At 51.8% G+C, this 18195-nt stretch overlaps 1 non-coding gene and 1 pseudogene across 1 annotated transcript; both read right to left on the reverse strand.

Annotated features, from left to right (window-relative positions):
• Positions 1 to 7649: 7649 nt before the first annotated feature.
• LOC135273150 (NUT family member 2G-like) lies at positions 7650 to 15651 on the reverse strand (annotated as a pseudogene).
• Positions 15652 to 17397: 1746 nt separating this feature from the next.
• Positions 17398 to 17460, reverse strand: LOC135273155 (U7 small nuclear RNA). Its single transcript, XR_010340987.1, has one exon. It is a non-coding gene; the product is annotated as a U7 small nuclear RNA (small nuclear RNA).
• Positions 17461 to 18195: the final 735 nt, after the last annotated feature.

The following is an 18195-nucleotide window of genomic DNA, read 5'->3' on the forward strand; positions in this document are numbered from 1 at the left end:
CTCCATCTGTTTGTGTCCTCTCTTATTTCGTTGAGCAGTGGTTTGTAGTTCTCCTTGAAGAGGTCCTTTACATTCCTTGTTAGTTGTATTCCTAGGTATTTTATTCTCTTTGTAGCAATTGTGAATGGCAGTTCGTTCTTGATTTGGCTCTCTTTAAGTCTGTTATTGGTGTATAGGAATGCCTGTGATTTTTGCACATTGATTTTGTATCCTGAGACTTTGCTGAAGTTGCTTATCAGTTTCAGGAGATTTTGGGCTGAGATGACGGGGTCTTCTAGGTATACAATCATGTCGTCTGCAAATAGAGACAATTTGACTTCCTCCTTTCCTAATTGAATACCCTTTATTTCTTTTTCTTGCCTGATTGCTCTGGCTAGAACTTCCTGTACTATATTGAATAGGAGTGGTGAGAGAGGGCATCCTTTTCCAGTGCCAGACTTCAAGGGGAATGCTTCCAGTTTTTGCCCATTCAGTATGATATTGGCTGTTGGTTTGTTGTAAATAGCTTTTATTATTTTGAGATATGTTCCGTCGATACCTAGTTTATTGAGAGTTTTTAGCATGAAGGGCTGTTGAATTTTGTCGAAGGCCTTCTCTGCCTCAATTGAGATAATCATGTGGTTTTTGTCTTTGGTTCCGTTTATGTGGTGAATTACATTGATAGACTTGCGTATATTAAACCAGCCTTGCATCCCCGGGATGAAGCCTGCTTGATCATGGTGGATAAGCTTTTTGATGTGCTGTTGCAGTCGGCTTGCCAGTATTTTATTGAAGATTTTTGCATCTATGTTCATCATGGATATTGGCCTGTAGTTTCCTTTTCTTGTTGAGTCTCTGCCGGGTTTTGGTATCAGGATGATGTTGGTCTCATAAAATGATTTGGGAAGGATTCCCTCTTTTTGGATTATTTGGAATCGTTTCAGTAGGAATGGTACCAGTTCCTCTTTGTATGTCTGGTAGAATTCGGCTGTGAACCCATCTGGACCTGGGCGTTTTTTGGGTGGTAGGCTCTTAATTGCTGCCTCGACTTCAGACGACCTTGTTATTGGTCTATTCAGGGTTTCGACTTCTTCCTGGTTTAGGCTTGGGAGGAGGCAAGTGTCCAGGAATTTATCCATTTCTTCCAGGTTTTCTAGTTTATGTGCATAGAGTTGTTTGTGATAATCTCTGATGACGGTTTGAATTTCTGTGGCATCTGTGGTGATATCCCCTTTATCATTTTTTATTGCATCTATTTGGTTATTCTCTCTTTTCTTTTTTTTTTTTTTATTAATCTGGTTACTGGTCTATTTTGTTTATCTTTTCAAAAAACCAGCTCCTGGATTTATTGATTTTTTTTTTTGTAGGGTTTTTCGTGTCTCTATCTCCATCAGTTCTGCTCTGATCTTATTTATTTCTTGTCTTCTGCTAGGTTTTGAGTTTTTTTGATCTTGCTCCTCTAGCTCTTTCAATTTTGACGATAGGGTGTCAATTTTAGATCTCTCCTTTCTTCTCATGTGGGCACTTATTGCTATATATTTTCCTCTAGAGACGGCTTTAAATGTGTCCCAGAGATTCTGGTATGTGGTGTCTTCGTTCTCGTTGGTTTCGAAGAGCATCTTTATTTCCGCCTTCATTTCGTTGTTTATCCAGTCAACATTCAGGAGAAAGTTGTTGATTTTCCATGAGGCTGTGCGGTTCTGGGTTGGTTTCTGAATTCTGAATTCTGAGTTCTAACTTGATTGCACTGTGGTCCGAGAGACTGTTTGTTATATGGTTTCCGTTCTTTTGTATTTGCTGAGGGGTGATTTACTTCCAATTATGTGGTCAGTTTTTGAGTAGGTGTGATGTGGTGCTGAGAAGAATGTATATTCTGTGGATCTGGGGTGGAGAGTTCTGTAAATGTCTATTAGGTTTGCTTGTTCCAGTCTGAGTTCAAGCCCTGGATGTCCTTGTTAATTTTCAGTCTCGTCGATCTGTCTAATATTGACAATGGTGTGTTGAAGTCTCCCACTATTATTGTGTGGGAGTCTAGATCTCTTTGTAAGTCTTTAAGAACTTGCCTTATGTATCTGGGTGCTCCTGTATTAGGTGCATATATATTTAGGATCGTTAGCTCTTCTTGTTGCATTGATCCTTTTACCATTATGTAATGTCCTTCTTTGTCTCTTTTGATCTTTGTTGCTTTCAAGTCTATTTTGTCAGAGGTGAGAATTGCAACTCCGGCTTTTTTTTTGCTCTCCATTTGCTTGGTAAATCTTCCTCCATCCCTTTATTTTGAGCCTTTGTGTATCCTTGCATGTGAGGTGGGTTTCCTGGATACAGCACACTGATGGGTTTTGGCTTTTTATCCAATTTGCCAGTCTGTGTCTTTTGATTGGGGCATTTAGTCCGTTTACATTTAGGGTTAATATTGTTAGGTGTGAATTTGATCCTGTCATTTTGATGCTAGCTGGCTGTTTTGCCCATTGGTTGATGCAGATTCTTCATTGTGTTGATGCTCTTTACCATTTCGTGTGTTTTTGGAGTGGCTGGTACTGGTTGTTCTTTTCTATGTGTAGTGCCTCCTTGAGGAGCTCTTGTAAAGCTAGTGTGGTGGTGATGAAATCTCTGAGTACTTGCTTGTTCACAAAGGATTTTATTTTTCCTTCACTTAGGAAGCTTAGTTTGGCTGGATATGAAATTCTGGGTTGGAAGTTCTTTTCTTTAAGGATGTTGAATATCGGCCCCCACTCTCTTCTGGCCTGTAGGGTTTCTGCTGAGAGATGTGCTGTGAGTCTGATGGGCTTCCCTTTGTGGGTAACCCGACCTTTCTCTCTGGCTGCCCTTAGTATTGTCTCCTTCATTTCAACCCTGGTGAATCTGACGATTATGTGCCTTGGGGTTGCTCTTCTAGAAGAGTATGTATCTTTGTGGTGTTCTCTGTATTTCCTGGACTTGAATATTGGCCTGCCTTGCTAGGTTGGGGAAGTTTTCCTGGATAATATCCTGAAGAGTATTTTCCAGCTCGGATACATTCTCTTCATCACATTCAGGTACACCTATCAAACGTAGATTAGGTCTTTTCACATAGTCCCATATTTCTTGTTGACTTTGTTCATTCCTTTTTACGCTGTTTTCTCTAATCTTGCCTTCTTGTTTTATTTCATCGAGTTGATCTTCGACCTCTGATATCCTTTCTTCTGCTTGGTCAATTCGCCTGTTGAAACTTGTGCATGCTTCGCGAAGTTCTCGTGTTGTGTTTTTCGGCTCCCATCAGTTCACTCCTATTCCTCTCTAAGTTGTCCATTCTCGTTAGCATTTCGTCAAGTCTTTTTTCAAGGTTCTTAGTTTCTTTGCATTGGGTTCGAACATGTTCTTTTAGCTCGCGGAAGTTTCTTATTATCCACTTTCTGAAAGCTGATTCTGTCATTTCATCACACTCATTCTCCATCCAGTCTTGTTCCCTTGCTGGTGAGGAGTTGTGCTCCCTTGGAGGAGGAGAGGTGTTCTGGTTTCTGGTGTTTTCATCCTTTTTGCACTGGTTTCTTCCCATCTTTGTGGATTTATCCACCTATCGACTTTGTAGTTGCTGTCTTTCTGATTTTGGTAATTTTAAGTCTGCGGCAGCAGAACTCATAAACCCCTTTTTTCTTTCCCCAGGTGTTCTGTCCCGGGGAGTTAGGGCTGTATGATTTTCCGCTGTCTTGCTGCCGTTTTTCCTGCCCACAAGGTGGCAGCCTAGTCACACTCAGCCTGCAGAGGCTTCGCTGAGCTGCTGTGGGCTCCGCCCAGCTTCCGTGTGAACTTCCCTGCAGTCCTGTTTATATGGGTGTAGTTAGAACTGCTTCCGCTATGTTGGCCCGCCCCTGTAGTGACGGAGTCTCTGTAGTGGCGGGTTGCCTTGGTTGCTGCAAATTGCCCTGGGAACTGCAGGGTGTTTCCGTAATGGAGGACGCCCCTCCTCCACAGAGCTGGACCATCCCGGGTTCAGTTGTGTTTCCCGTGGCGCGTTTTTGCCCGGGAATCTCCTGGCTTGACTCCCCGTTTCAGCTCCCCTTGCTGGCTTAGAGGGGACTCAGTCTCACTCACTCTGCACATGGAGCCGCTGCCCCGGGGAGCAGGTCGAGCGGCCGCGCCGGTCAAACCAGCGGCGCTGGCGACCCGTGGGGCTCCTCCGCCTGTGAATCCCCTGGTCTGTGGGCAGTAAAAATCCATCTGGAAATGTGGCGTCCACTCACCCTCTGCACTTTCTCTTGGAGCTGCAATCCCGAGTTCCTCCTAACCGGCCATCTTGGATCGATCCCTCTCTTTTTAGTTATAAATTTTGAATTAGATTCTGTGTTTTTGGAGAGATTTTCCATACGTGGTGGAAGTGTTTTTAATCTTGGTAAATATGGATTATTTGTCTATTTTATCACGTTCGTCGGAAAGCTATACCAAGAACATTTTGATGTTTTAAAGGCTTTCACTCTCCGATGACTTGTGTGAAAGACGACGTACATACTAAAACGGGAATGCCTGTCTTTTTTTCTATTGGAATTTTCAGGAGGGAATTCTGTGCAATCTGAAAAGATTGATGGAGATTACAGTAATTGCTTTCTACATCGCTTTTGTTAAGCAGTGAAAATTAGACCCACTTGGAGATTTAGACCTGGACACACTGAGTTTTTGAACACTCTCGAAGTGCAATTTGGGAAAGGGCAGGTGAAATGAGGCTTCTTCCAACCTCCCCCTTCCCTCCTCAGCTTGGTTAACAGGCAAACACCAAAATATGGTAATAGCTGGTAATTTACAGAACGTTGGTTATCACATTTGATAATTATATGTTAAGGTTGTACAATATGTGTATGTCAGAGTTAGGGGTAGTAGGTCATAGAGTCTCATGAAAAATACAACTTCTATATAATCTTCTGAGTAGCGAGATGGTAACTGTTACGACGGTTATGAATTGTCCAGGCAGTAGGGCCGGTATATGTCTTCAGTCATGTTTTTACGCCTGCAATCCAGGAAACAGTGTAAATGGATGTTTCCTGAAACAGCCATAGTCGCCTGCCAACATGCCCAGCTAATTTTTGTATTTTTAGTGGAGACAGGGTTTCACCATCTTGGCCAGGCTGATCTTGAACTCCTGACCTCGTGATCCACCTGCCTCAGTTTCCCAAAGTGCTGGGATTACAGGCGTGAGCTACCGTGCCTGGCCGAGATTTATCATCTCTGTGTGCTGGTAACAATTCTAGCCTTCTCTTTCAGCTACTTTGAAATATACAATACGTATTTGCTAACATATTGCAAATACGTCGCACCATTGCACTCCAAGCCTGAGCTAACTATGGTGACCGTACTCTGCTATAGAACGTTAGAACTTACTGTTTCTAACTGTATGTTTGTACCCGTTAACCAACCTCTCTTCCTCACCCCCATCCCTTCCCAGCCTCTGATACCTGTCATTGTATTCTTTGTTTCCATGAGGTCAACTTTTTTTTTGTTGTCGTTGTTGTTTTTAGCTCCCACATGTTTGTGAGAATGTGTGATGTTTTTCTTCCTATGGCTGGCCTGGCTTATTTCACTTAACATAATGACCTGCAGCTTCATCCATGTTGCTGCAAACAAGGTGATTTCATGGTTTTTTCTGGCTGAATAGCGTTCCATCGTGTATATATGCCACGCTTTCCTTGTCTGCTCATTGTTGGATACTTGGGTCGATTCCATATCTTTGCTGTTGTCAATAGCGCTGTGATAAACATGTGAGTGTATACTGATTTGATATACCGATTTCTTTTATGTTGGTTAAATAGCCAGTAGTGGGATGGCTGGATCAAGTAGTGGTTTTGTTTTTAGTATTTTGAGAAATCTCCATACTGGTTTTCATAACGACGTTACTAATTTCCAGTCCCGCCTCAGTGTGTAAGAGTTCCCTTTCCTCCGCATCATGTCAGCATCCGCTGTTTGTATTTTTAAGAATAGTTATCCTAGCTGTGGTGAGGTGGTAGGTATCTCGTTGTAGTTTTGATTGGCACTTACCTGGTGATTCCTGATGTGATCATTTTTTCATATATCAGTTGGCCATTTGTATGTTTTTTGATGTCCTTTGCCCGTTTTTTAGTGGGATTATTTGTTGTTTTTCATCGTTGGTTATTTGAGCTCGTTACGTATTCTGGATTTTAGTCCTTTGTCGTGAACAGTTTGCACACGTCGTTTCCCATTCGGCAGGTTGTCTCTTTGCTCTGTCGTTTGTTTCCTTTGCTGTGCAGAAGCTTATTGAAAGAGATGGATGGAGCATGGTGGCTCACGCCTGTAATCCCAGCACTTTGGGAGGCTGAAGCGGGTGGATTACCCGAGATCGGGAGTTTGAGACCAGCCCGGCCAACGTAGTGAAACCCCATGTTTACAAATAATGGCGAAAAATTAGCTGGGTGAGATGGTGGGCGTCTCCTGGTTTCAAGCAATTCTCCTGCCTCAGCCTCCCAAGTAGCTGGGACTACAGGAGCATGCCACTATGCCTGGATCATTATTTTTTTCTTTTTTTTTTTTTTTGGTAGGAGTTTTGCTCTTGCCGCCCAGGCTGGAGTGCAATGGCGCCATCTGGGCTCACTGCAACCTCTGCCTCCCAGGTTCAAGTGATTATCCTGCCTCAGGCTCTCGAGCAGCTGGGATTAGCCCAGCTAATTTATTTTTATTTTTATTTTTGAGGTGGAGTTTTGCCGTTGTTGCCCAGGCTTGAGTACAATGGTGCTATCCCGGCTCACTGCAACATCCACCTCTTGGGTTCAAATCTGTGTCTGCATCAATTCCACACAAGAGTTCCGTCATCATATGGGAAGGGAATCATAGGTGTGGGGGCCTCCATGCAGGACCCCGTGTGCCCCGAGGCCAGTCCCTGTGACAGCCGCAGCAAGGAGCATCTGCTTCCGCCAGTTGGACAAGATTCTTTCCTGACCAGAAACCAGCAGAAGGACTTCCCCTGCTCCCCACACACCGTCGTATCCCAAACACACCTGTGTGGACGGATGCCTCGACATCTCCCCTCGGCCCAGGGCCTGAGCTCTTCCTGATGAGGGTTAAGCAAGAGTGACCGCCTCTCCCCGTGTCCATGTTGCGGGCAGCTGCCTTCTCCTCAGCTCCCACGGGGCAGAACAAGAGCCAGCCAGCTCTCAACATCCCAGGATTTTCCAGGGATGCTGATAACTAAAGCAGTCGGGGCCTTGTGAGTGGTTGGTGGGAGGGATCAGGGTCTCCTCAGCATCCGTCAGTTCCTGGAGCATCTGAAGGGGCAGCCTACACCTGGAGGAAGGCGTGGGGCTGGCCCCCGTGGGTACCCAGTGCCTGGCATCTCCCAGGCCCTCTGTACTCCCTCACAGACCCCCTCCACTGAGCAGCACAGCCCTGAGGACAGAGGCAGCAGCCCGGAGAGCATTTCCAACACAACTGTGTTTATTCAGATTCACACATGAGCCCTCCAAGGTTTTGCTCCCCGCCCCCTACCCCTAGGCCCTCCCTTCCGGTTGAGCCACCCTCTCCCTCCCCTCCCTCCTGCCCCTTCCTTCCCCCACCCTCCCCCATCAAGCTAAGGCCCAGCAAGATCAGCACTGGGGGAGAAGTCTTTGCTTTGAGGCACCTGATGGCCTGAGGGTCCGAGAGTTGAGAGCCCCACCCTTGGGGATTGGCACCAGAGAGCCTGCCCTGTCCCTCTACTGACTACAATGCTGCATTTTCTTCCTCTTAGAGAAGAAGGGGTCACCCTTTCTCTTTTTAGACTGCGAGGGGCCACCCAGCCCCCAAGCCAGGGACTGCGCCCCAGAGACTCTGAGCCCAGGCCTTAGGTGGGGCATCTGAACAGGGGATGGGCCTCTGAAGAGAGCTCGCTTCTTGGACTTGGTGGCAGGAGCGGGTGCTGGGCTGAGGTCTCTTCTCTTTACAGATTGGGACTGAAGAGCTCCCTGGGGTTCCCGCCCTTCTAGGCTGAGAAGGCCCGAGGCAGGGACAGGGCTCTGGGACAGCTTCCAGGGCCGCAGCCTGTAGTTGGTACCCACGGCAGAAACTATGCCAGGGATTTCCCTCTCCTCCTCACTTGACCCCTTAGACAGCCTGCGTGACTCCTGACAGCAGAGGCTCCAGGGAGACCCCAGGTGTCCTTGGTCCCCACACCTGGGCAGGTGGGTCTATGGTCCTGGGGAGGAGAGTCTGGCCGGGCAGCCCTCAGCCAGCGGGAATCCAGTCTCTCCAAAACCGCAACAGGGTTTATGGACCTGACCATCCCAGTGCGCACCCTGCCTCGTCCCTGAGGGTCCCGGGAAGCCCTCTGGGGGGTGGGTCTGTGATCCTGGGAAGGAGAGTTTGGCCGGGCAGCCCTCGGCCTGTGAGAATCCAGCCTCTCCAAAAGCACAACAGGGTTTTTGGACCTGGCCATCCCAGTGCACACACTGCCTTGTCTCTGAGCGTCCCGGGCAGCCGTCTGGGGTGGGCAGGCCAGGCACATCTCTCTCTGCTCCTTGGCCCGCTGCAGACTTAGAAGAGATTGAGTCCAGCTGGGTGGTGCCATGACTAGGGACTGCCCTCTCACACCGTTCCTCCTTCAAGGATAGGAGGTGCTTCTCTGCTACCTGCGGGAGTAAAGGGGGCACTTACTGGCTCTGCCTCAAGTGTGAACAGGGCCCAGGGTGGTGAAGACCAAGGCGCTTGGGCGGCAGGCAGGGAAGCCTGAGGCAGCTGGGCTTCCTGTCAAAGACAGAGGGTGTGGCTCCGCTGGGCATCCCGCTGGGCCTCACTGCAGTTTGCATCCTGACTCCCCTCCCTGGCTCCTCTCCATCCTACTCCATCTGAACCCGCACCTCCCCGCCTCGGAGTGGCTCCCCAAGAAGCCGAGCATCCCCCGCAGGGTGGGGTGGACAATCAGGTGGGGCTTATGTGCCGGGTCCCTCCTGCCCCCAGGGTACCTGGGTTCCCCTCCCTCCCTGCTCTACCTGGGCAAGGGTGAGTCCTTCCTCCTGCTCCAGCTCCTGGCTTAGGGCCAAGAAATCCATGTGTGGATCTGGGGAAAGCAATTCTTCCAGGAATCGGGGGTGAATGACGGCCTCCACCTGGAAACAGAAGGGAGACGGTGTGAGCTTCCCGGGCAGGGAGTAACCTGGAGCCAAGGACACCTGGAGGAGATGCAGAAAGCAGTGAGCGCCCCGTCCCCACCCTTCTGGAGCTGTCTCATATCATGGCGACCACAGCTACACACACAGACCATAGACCTGGTAGCGTACACACATGCAGACAGAGACACACAAACCACACACAGACACACAAAGAGACCCACATATGGCACAGGAAAATGGACACAAGTAATTTCCACACTCCACACTCACGCCCACACAGACACAGAGTAACCGATCACAGACACAAAGACACAGACACAATCACATACGCAGACAGTCAAATCGATGGCAACACACACAGCCATCTACTGCGGAGGAGCTAAGGAACAGAGCTTAATTCCAAGGACCTGTGAGTGCCACCCCCTCGAATTCTGCAGACTCCAGCACTTGAGGCTAGCCCACCTTGGTGATGAAGTCTTTCTGGGAACACAGATTGTCAGCATAGCTCAGGACACCTGGGTCTAGAAGCATCCCGTCCCCTTCCTGCTTCACTTCGCCCTCTTCCCATTCTCCGTTGAGCTCCCCCATGGCCCCAACGGGAGGCCCCAGCAGCTCCTGTACGATGTCCACATACTCCTGCACCACTTCAGGGGGGATCTCCTCGGGGGCCTTGGTCTCCGCTGGCTGCTGCGGCCTGGGTGATGTCAGGTGGGCCTTGGTCTCCGCTGGCCGCTGGGGCCTGGGTGGTGGCAGGCAGGCAGGTGGGGCCTTGGGGCCGGCCTTGCTGGGAAGGTACACTGAGGCAGGGAGGGAGGAGGATGGGCGTGGTGAGGGCTGCTCCTCCTGCCTGCATCACACAGGGGAGGGCAGGGCTCAGGGAGCTGAAGTGGGTCCCAGCTGGGTCAGGACCACCTAAACCACAGCGCCCCTGGAAGAGACGCCACAGGAGGGGCACATGTGAGACAGCATCCTTTTGGAGGAAGCTTGGAGTCACTGATATATGCTGAGTACTCCACCCGCTCATCCCTGCTTCCTGGGCAGATTGTTGAGTTTTGGAATGGCGAGGGGAGAGAGTAGCTAGGAAACCTGACCAGGTGAATACCCACTTGATGAGCACGGGCCGCCCAGCCCCCCAGCTCCCCTGAGCTGTCTTGTTGGAAGGAACAAATCCCTCTCTTGAAGGGAGGCATGGGGTGTGGGGACAGTGGCCTCCCTCGGCCCCTCTGGACTTTGCCGTGGCTCCTGTGTGAATGTGGGAAGCCATACCTGGCTGCTTGACCACCTCAGGGGCCGACGGTCCCTGAGGTTCAAGCCTCGGCAGGGCTGGAGGAGGCAGGCACTGGGGCCCCTTCATCCACTGCGACTTCTGAATCTGCATCTCCTCCTCAGCCTCAAACTCCAGGAACCTGGGGTGAAGAAGGTGTAGGCCATCCTGAGAGGGTCCAGGCCCTCTGCCCCCAGGACCAGGCAGCAGCCGATGGCAGGGATGGGAAGGCATGCCTCAGGCAGGCTGTCCAGGCCCTCCTTGGGGCCCATCCCCCAGTCCCAGAGGGAACTACTCCCAGAGTTCTGGGCTCTCCCTCCCTCACCCGGCCCCTGCAGAGCCCATGGCATCAACAGGGCTTTCTGACTTAAGTCAGGGCCACGAGGCCCAGGAGGGCACCAGGGGTGGGGTTTATGGCAGAAGGCGTCCATGATGTTGCCCAGTTGCATGAGTCCTGAGGTTGGGACTGTGGGTCCCTGAAGGATAACCCAGGAAGATGAAGCGTGGGAGACCCCGGTCGGGAGGAAGCAAAAGCTGGGTGCAAAAGACAGGGCCCCTTTCCCCTGAGGCTGCTGTCTTTCTGTCTTAAGGGAAGGGACTACGAGGAGCAAAGGCAGGCAGGCCAGAGATGGGTCTCATGGTGTCCTGGACGCAGGTCTCCCCTGACCCAGCGCAGGTTTCTCCAATCCTGGCCAGGCTGGGATGGGCGAAAACCGACTTCTGGCCACTGCTGTGAGGAGAGTGCACCCCGCTCTGTCTATAGTCCCCAGCGCCCCTTCTCCCCATCCTCACAGCTGGCAGTGATCTCCTTTGGGCTGTGATGCTGGCTCCTCCGTCCCTGACCCTTAGTGTCTGGCAGGGGTTGGCCCGAGGCCAAGCAGGGCGTGGCTTCCCACCAGGGCCGGATAGAGACCCCAGAGCACTCCAGGAGGGAGGAGCAGCTTCCTGAGGGAGCCAGGGGCCCAGGAGGGCCTTCGTTTGTCCACACCCTCCTCATGCTCCACACTGAGAAGCCACCATGGCCATCCGGCTTCTGTCACCCTCTGTCACCCTGCCATGTGGGCTCTGCCCCTGCACCCCAGACTCACTTTCCCGCCATCTAGTAGAAGATCATCCGGTCAAACGTGCTCGTGTGCTGCCATTCCTGCACGGCTCGCCACAGTCCCTCCTCCAGGATCATGGTGGGCTTCCGCCGGGCCAGGGATCTGAGAACTGGGCTGTAAGGCAGTGCAGTCAGTCCCAGTCCATAAGCCCACCCTCCGTCCCAAGCCCACTGGTCCCAACACCCGGGCCCTGTCCCCCCCACACATGTCCTGCCATCTGTCCCTGTCCTGTTCTCCCCCACGTGGGCAGGATATGCCCCCAAGATCAGTCATCAACACAAGCCACCGGCTGGTCTCTCCAACTGCCCCTCGAGTCCTCAGTGTTACAGTGTTGACAAATGAACTCAGTACTATGTGTGAAACATGAGTGTCCCCGGCATTCCTGTGCTGAAGCCCTAATCCGTCCATGGTGTGTCAGTTCTTGGAGTTAATCGGGGTTAGAGCAGGTCATGAGGGTGAGTTCCCATCATGGCATCCGAGCCCCGATAAGGGCAGTAGGAGACACCAGGGCTCTCCCTCTCACCCGCAAGAGGACACAGCCAGAGGCAGCCCTCTCCACCCAGGACACCAATATGCTGTTGCTTTGATCTGGTACTTCCGATCTCTGGAACTGGGAGACGTGAGCGTGTCCTGATAAAGCACCCAGTCTATAGGATTAGTTATGGCGGAGCCCGAGCTGACTGAGACAGCGCACCCACAGAATGACCGGGGAGCGAGGGTTAACATGCAGGTTCCAAGGCCCCAGGACTGAGCATTTAACCAGCTTCCTGGAGACTCTGGAGCAAGGCGGCCCCTGGGGATGCAGCCTCAGAGTCCTGGAGACGAGTAGAAACCAGAACTAAAGCAGAACGGCATCGAAGCCCACTCCACGCCAAGCCTGTGAGCCTGGGGCAACTCTACTCCACGAATCAGGGTCCCCAGTGCACTGGGACTCGGCTCCAAGGGAGAATGCAACCAGTTCCAGGATGCAGGGGCAGCAAGATTTTTTGGGACAAAGATGGGGCCTCCTTACACCTACACCCTGGGCAGGGGACTTGCCTAGGGGAGTGGCCAGTGTGTTGCCTGGTGGATGTGCTCAAGCTCCCGTGGAGTACGGGTTTGCTCATCAGCGGGGGACACAGGATCACGGAGGCACCGCAGGATGGAGAGAGGCAGAACTGGGACTGAATCGACAAACTCTCAGATGCTGGCATTGCTGCCTCAGTCACCACAGTCCGTGGCCCTGGGCTGCTGGGCTCGTGGTGCCCTCAGAGCCATCACTGGAGCCCGTGGCTTTGGGGAACACTGTCCTAGATAGCCTAGTCCTGATAACGATAGCAGTAGGGACAGTAGTCATTAACAGTTATCATGTAACGTGTCCCAGCATGTGCCGGGCACTGTGCTGTGTGCCTCATGTGTGAGCTCAAGTCACCTCTTCACCATCCTCTGAATGAAGGAACGTCGTCCCTTTTTCTAGAAGGGATCGAGGGCAAAGCTGCAAATACCTGCCCAGTAAGGATTGGCTGGACTCACGGGACAGTGAGGGGCAGGTGAGATGAGGCCCCTGAGAGTCTGTCCTGAGCGGCAGCCAGATGAATGTTGCCGAAAATGTGCCCTTCCATAGCTCAACCTGTCGCCTTCAAGACTACCCTGCAAGCTCCCCTGAACAGCGTGACCTTCCGTCCATCCAGCAGCCTCTTTATGGGTGAGCTTCAGGGTGAGCTCCGGTGCCCCGAGGACACTCACATGAAGAAACAGGAAAGCGCTTCCGTGTTCGGACTCTGGGGAAGGTGCCTCCGGGCCAGGGGCTTGTAGTGCTGCCAGAGTCGGAAGTTCTCATACACGCTCTGGGGGTTGCAGGAGTTGTCCGGCGGGGCCTTCGCCTGGGAGGGAGCCAGGCTGCCCTCTCCATGAACCCCTTGTGACCATGGACGAGCATTCCCTGGAGCCATGATGGGGCCCAGCTGGGGAGCAGGTGGTGGTGCTGGAGGAGGAAGGCCCTGGGACCAGCCTCCGTCACAGGCCTGGGTGCCCCCAATGATGTGGGCAGCCATAGCGGGCACCACAGGGACAGCCGCCAGGGGTGAGGGAAGTGGACATGCCACTCCCTCACAGATGGCACCTGGAGCCTGCCAGACGAGGGGAGCCTGAGGTAGGACCAAGGTCTGTGCCTGAGGGGCCTTCACAGGCCCCACTTCTGTCTTCATCTGGACAAGGACGTTGGAAGCCTCGGCCCAATTCAGGCCTTGGCCATCCTGTCCTGCTACCAGAGGGGTCCTGGGGAAGGCAGACAGCACCGGAGGGCCGCCTGGAGGAACCACTGCCGTCACGAGTTGCGGCCCATCTGCTGGGCCAGGAGCAGGTGTGGCAAAGGACAGAGCCGTGAACACTGGCATGGAGGCGCCAGGGTTCTTGGTGACACCCGGTTCCAGCTCTGGGCATGCTGTGGAGATGAAGGAAAGAGGTGAATGAGCTGGGGTCTCCAGGTCTGCCCTAGTCACTGGGGAATCAGAGGGGTGTCGTACAACTGAGGGCATGTGACAGGGAAACTGCAGCTTGCAAGTGTCCCTGATTGTGCATCGCACGCTCTGTTCCTCCGTAGGAGGGTCCCTTCACTAGAGAGCCTGGCAGTTAACCCAGATTGCACCACTGCATTCTAGCCTGGGTGACAGAGCAAGACTCCGTCTTGAAAAAGAAACAATGAAAGAAAACCACTGGATGGAAATCTCTCCCAAGCCAGCACCCTGTGAGCCCTGAAGAGAACCCATACGCATCACACCCAGTGTGCAAGTGATTGTTCTGGCACCATGCCCAGCAAGTGCTAAATATGGGTCAGAGTCAGGCGACACTTTCCTCAGTGCTCGGTGGTCCTGGCTGCCACTCAGGAAGCTCCGTTGCCAGGGAGCAGGTCTGAGAAGCAGTGGTGGAGTTCCCTGAGATACTGTCATTGCACAGCCAGCAAGAGCGGCACACGATTAGAGCACAGCCAGCAAGCGGTGAGCAGTGGGGCTGTCGGGGGGGAGGGGGGGGTGTCTGGAGATTTTCACAGCTGCTGGTCACGTTACGGTAGGTCGTGGGACAACGAGCCCATCTCTGGTCCTTTTCCTTTGAGCTCCCAATAACTGAATAGAGTGACCAACCAAGAACCAGAGGTTCTTGGGCCACAGGCCAGGTGTGGCAAAGTTGTCTGGAGCTCATCCCTGTTCGCTAGGACTTCATGCAGTCTCCAGTCAAGGGGAACAGGGATACAGCACATGCACTTCATCAGTCAGGACACACATCCTAACTTGAATAATAATAATAAGAGGACCATCTTCCTCTTTGTGTGCTACTCTCCTTCCTCTACTGAAAAGGAAAGCAGTCTTTCCAGACCTTTCCACTGAGAACCAGCAAGAGTCCACACCTGTCCCCTGTTCATGAGGCAGTAGACATGGAATAGAGGCAAATTGTTCATCTCCACAGAAACACAAAGTGCAGAGGACAGGCCGTGAGCTAGCAGACAAGAGGAAGTGGGTCTGAAGACCTGCGCTTCCACAAAAGGACGAACAATTCAGAACAACCTGGGAAGCCCAGGCCGTGTTGCCTGAACTTCCCCACTGCCCCCACCCCTGTTAAAGCCAACAGCTACCTGAACTGACTGAGAAGCCACCTCTGGGGAGCGAGCTGAGAGGCTGCGGCAGTTACAGTAGCCCCAGGCTCGCCCACCCAGAGGCTGTCACTGCATGCTCTGTCCCAGCCATCACACCCAACAGTCGTCTCTGGCTGAGACGACTTCTCCTCACTCCTCCCTAAGATCTAGAAAAGTCCAGTCCAAATCCCTCTGAACACTATGGAAGGGCACCGTCCAGGTGCCCGAAGACATAACACAGGGCTCAGGCTTGCCCGCCATCTTCATTGGGCCACCGGCACAACACGATCCCACCACTCCCTACAAACACACGGTGACGTGACCTGTCCCCCTCTAGAAAGAATCAGTACATCCACTCCATCCTTTCCCCTACACGGTGTATTCCCCCAGGCATCTTGGTCCACCTCCAAGGAGCCGTCCTCCCTAACCACAGACTCAGGGTGCCATGGCCCTCTCCAGGTGTGATGTCTTTGGGGACATCCAGTGCTCCCTCCGTCCTCGACACTAGCCCTATCAGCTGTCCCTGGGGCAGTGTCAAATTTGAATTCCCAAGGATTTGAAACGTGACAGAGACTTGGATAATGCCCCTGTCCCTACAGACTCACCTCCATTTGAAGCCATCCCCTCAGGCTGGGTGCTGATCACCGCTGTCTGACAGTTTCCACGATGAGAAAAGTCAAGAGCAGGACCCAGAGAGTGACCTGCCTCAACAGATTCTCCTGAGTTCAGGTAGGTCCGGTAAAATTTGAAAGTAAAGCAGTTTAGAACTTAGGACCCCAGACATTCTGCAGAGGGGGAGGGGCAGTGCAGCAGGTACTGGAAGGGGTGGGGGACATTCTGTGAAGGGCTCCAGCCAATAGGAAAGAACTGAGAATCCCTTCCAGCTGGAGGGCAGCAGCGCAGACTGTGTGCACCTCTTCAGGCAACTTTTTTTTTTTTTTTTTTCCTTGGGACGGAGTTTCGCTCTTGTTACCCAGGCTGAAGTGCAATGGCACGATCTCGGCTCACTGCAACCTCTGCCTCCTGGGTTCAGGCAATTCTCCTGCCTCAGCCTCCTGAGTAGCTGGGATTACAGGCACGCGCCACCATGTCCAGCTAATTTTCTTTTTGTATTTTTAGTAGAGACGGGGTTTCACCATGTTGACCGGGACGGTCTCCATATCTTGACCTCGTGATCCACCCGCCTCGACCTCCCAAAGTGCTGGCATTACAGGCGTGAGCACCTGCACCCAGCTAAGAGCACTAATTCCTAACTCCCCCTGTGTTTGGGGCCCAAGGTGGGTTTGCAGTTTGAAGTCTGCTGAGGTGAGCCTCTTCTCTAGGAGATGGGGGCTCCTTCCCTTCATCCACATCCCATTTCTTTTTTTTTTTTTTTTTTTTTTTTTTGTCAGCCAGGCTGGAATGCAGTGACGTGATCTCAGCTCACTGCAACCTCCGCCTTCCGGCTTCAAATGATTCTCCTCCCTCAGCCTCCCAAGAAGCTGGGATCACAGGCATGTGCCACGATGCCCGGCTACATTTTGTAGTTCACTAGTGAGACGAAGTTTCACCATGTTGGCCAGACTGGTCTTGAACTCCTAACCTCAGGCCTTGGCCTCTGAAAGTGCTGGGATTACAGGCGTGAGCCACTATGCCCTGCCCCTCTGGGTCCCATTTCTGAGAGGAGACCCCAGGTCCATCTGGAACATTCCTCAGATCTGAAACTGTCAACAGGCTAATTTAGTCCTTAAAAATCTTACATAATACCAAGCACAGTGGCTCACGCCTGTAATCCCAGCACTATGGGAGGCCAAGATGGGTGGATCACCTGATGTCGGAAGTTGAAGACCAGCCTGGCCAACATGGTGAAACCTCTTTCTACCAAACATACAAAAATTAGCTGGGCGTGGTTGTGTGTGCCTGTAATCCTAGCTACTTGGGAAGCTGAGGCAGGAGAATCGCCTGAACCTGAAGGCAGAGGTTGCAGTGAGCTGAGATTGCGCCACTGCACTCCAGCCTGGGCAACAGAGCAAGACTGCATCTCTAAAAGAAAGAAAGAAAGAAAAAAAAAAAAAAGTAGGAACAGAATGGCAATTTTCCTGCTGATGGGACAATATCCAGACTCAAATGTGGCTACAGAAGCCATCTTCCTCCTAACTGTTGAAAGCAGAGCTCTCCCATCAGAGAAGTAGCTTAGAGCCTGATTTAATTTAATTTAATTTAATTTAATTTTATAGGGACGGGTTTCTCCATGTTGGTTAGGTCGGTCTTGAACTCCCGACCTCAGGTAATCTGCCTACCTCGGCATCACAAAATGCTGGGATTACAGGTGTGCGCTACCATGCCTGGCCTTATTTAATTTTATTTTTTTATTTTATTATATTTTTTTTAAATAAATTTTTTAGGGGCTTTCCGGCAAAAAAACAGAAAGGCTGCTAGACAAATTCTAAAAGAGCTGTAACACTTTTTATTTTATTTTGAGACAGAATCTCACTCTGTCCCCCAGGCTGGAGTGCAGTGGTGCAATCTCGGCTCACTGCAACCTCCGCCTCCCTGGTTCAAGGCATTCTCCTGCCTCAGCCTCCCGAGTAGCAGGGTCTACAGGTGCCCGCCACCACGCCTGGCTAATTTTCCTACTTTTAGTAGAGACGGGGTTTCACCATGTTGGCCAGGCTGGTCTCGAACTCTTGAGCTCGTGATCCGCCCACCACGGCCTCCCAAGGTGCTGGGATGACAGGCATGAGCCACGGCGCGGCCAGACCCTCCGGTTTAACGGTATGAGAGGGGAATGAAGGGGATGGCAGAGGACTGGCGATGTGTGTTATGAAGAGGATTTCTGTTTCCACTAGGTGGTGCTGTTGGCTTAGGAATACCACGCGCTGGTCAGAGCATGAGCAAGTTTAGGTGAAATGACCGGGACGCAGGTGGAGTGGTTTTAAGGAGCAGAGTTGATTAGGCCAGAAAGAAGGAGGGGAGAAGAAAAGAGCTCCTGGCTACAGAGGCATAGGGGGATTCTGATAACGAGAAACCCTGTCCAGGTGCGCTGCCTCACGCCTGTCATCCCAGCACTTTGGGATGCTGAGGTGGGTAGATCACCCGAGGTCACGAGTTCAAGACCAGCCTGGCCAACATGGTGCAAAACCTCGTTTCTACTAAAAATACAAAAAAAAAATATAGCCTGGTGTGGTGGTGTGCACCTGT

Source organism: Aotus nancymaae, unplaced genomic scaffold, assembly GCF_030222135.1.
Source record: "Aotus nancymaae isolate 86718 unplaced genomic scaffold, 86718_ANA_hifiasm-v0.15.2.pri h1tg000286l, whole genome shotgun sequence".
Classification (NCBI taxonomy): domain Eukaryota; kingdom Metazoa; phylum Chordata; class Mammalia; order Primates; family Aotidae; genus Aotus; species Aotus nancymaae.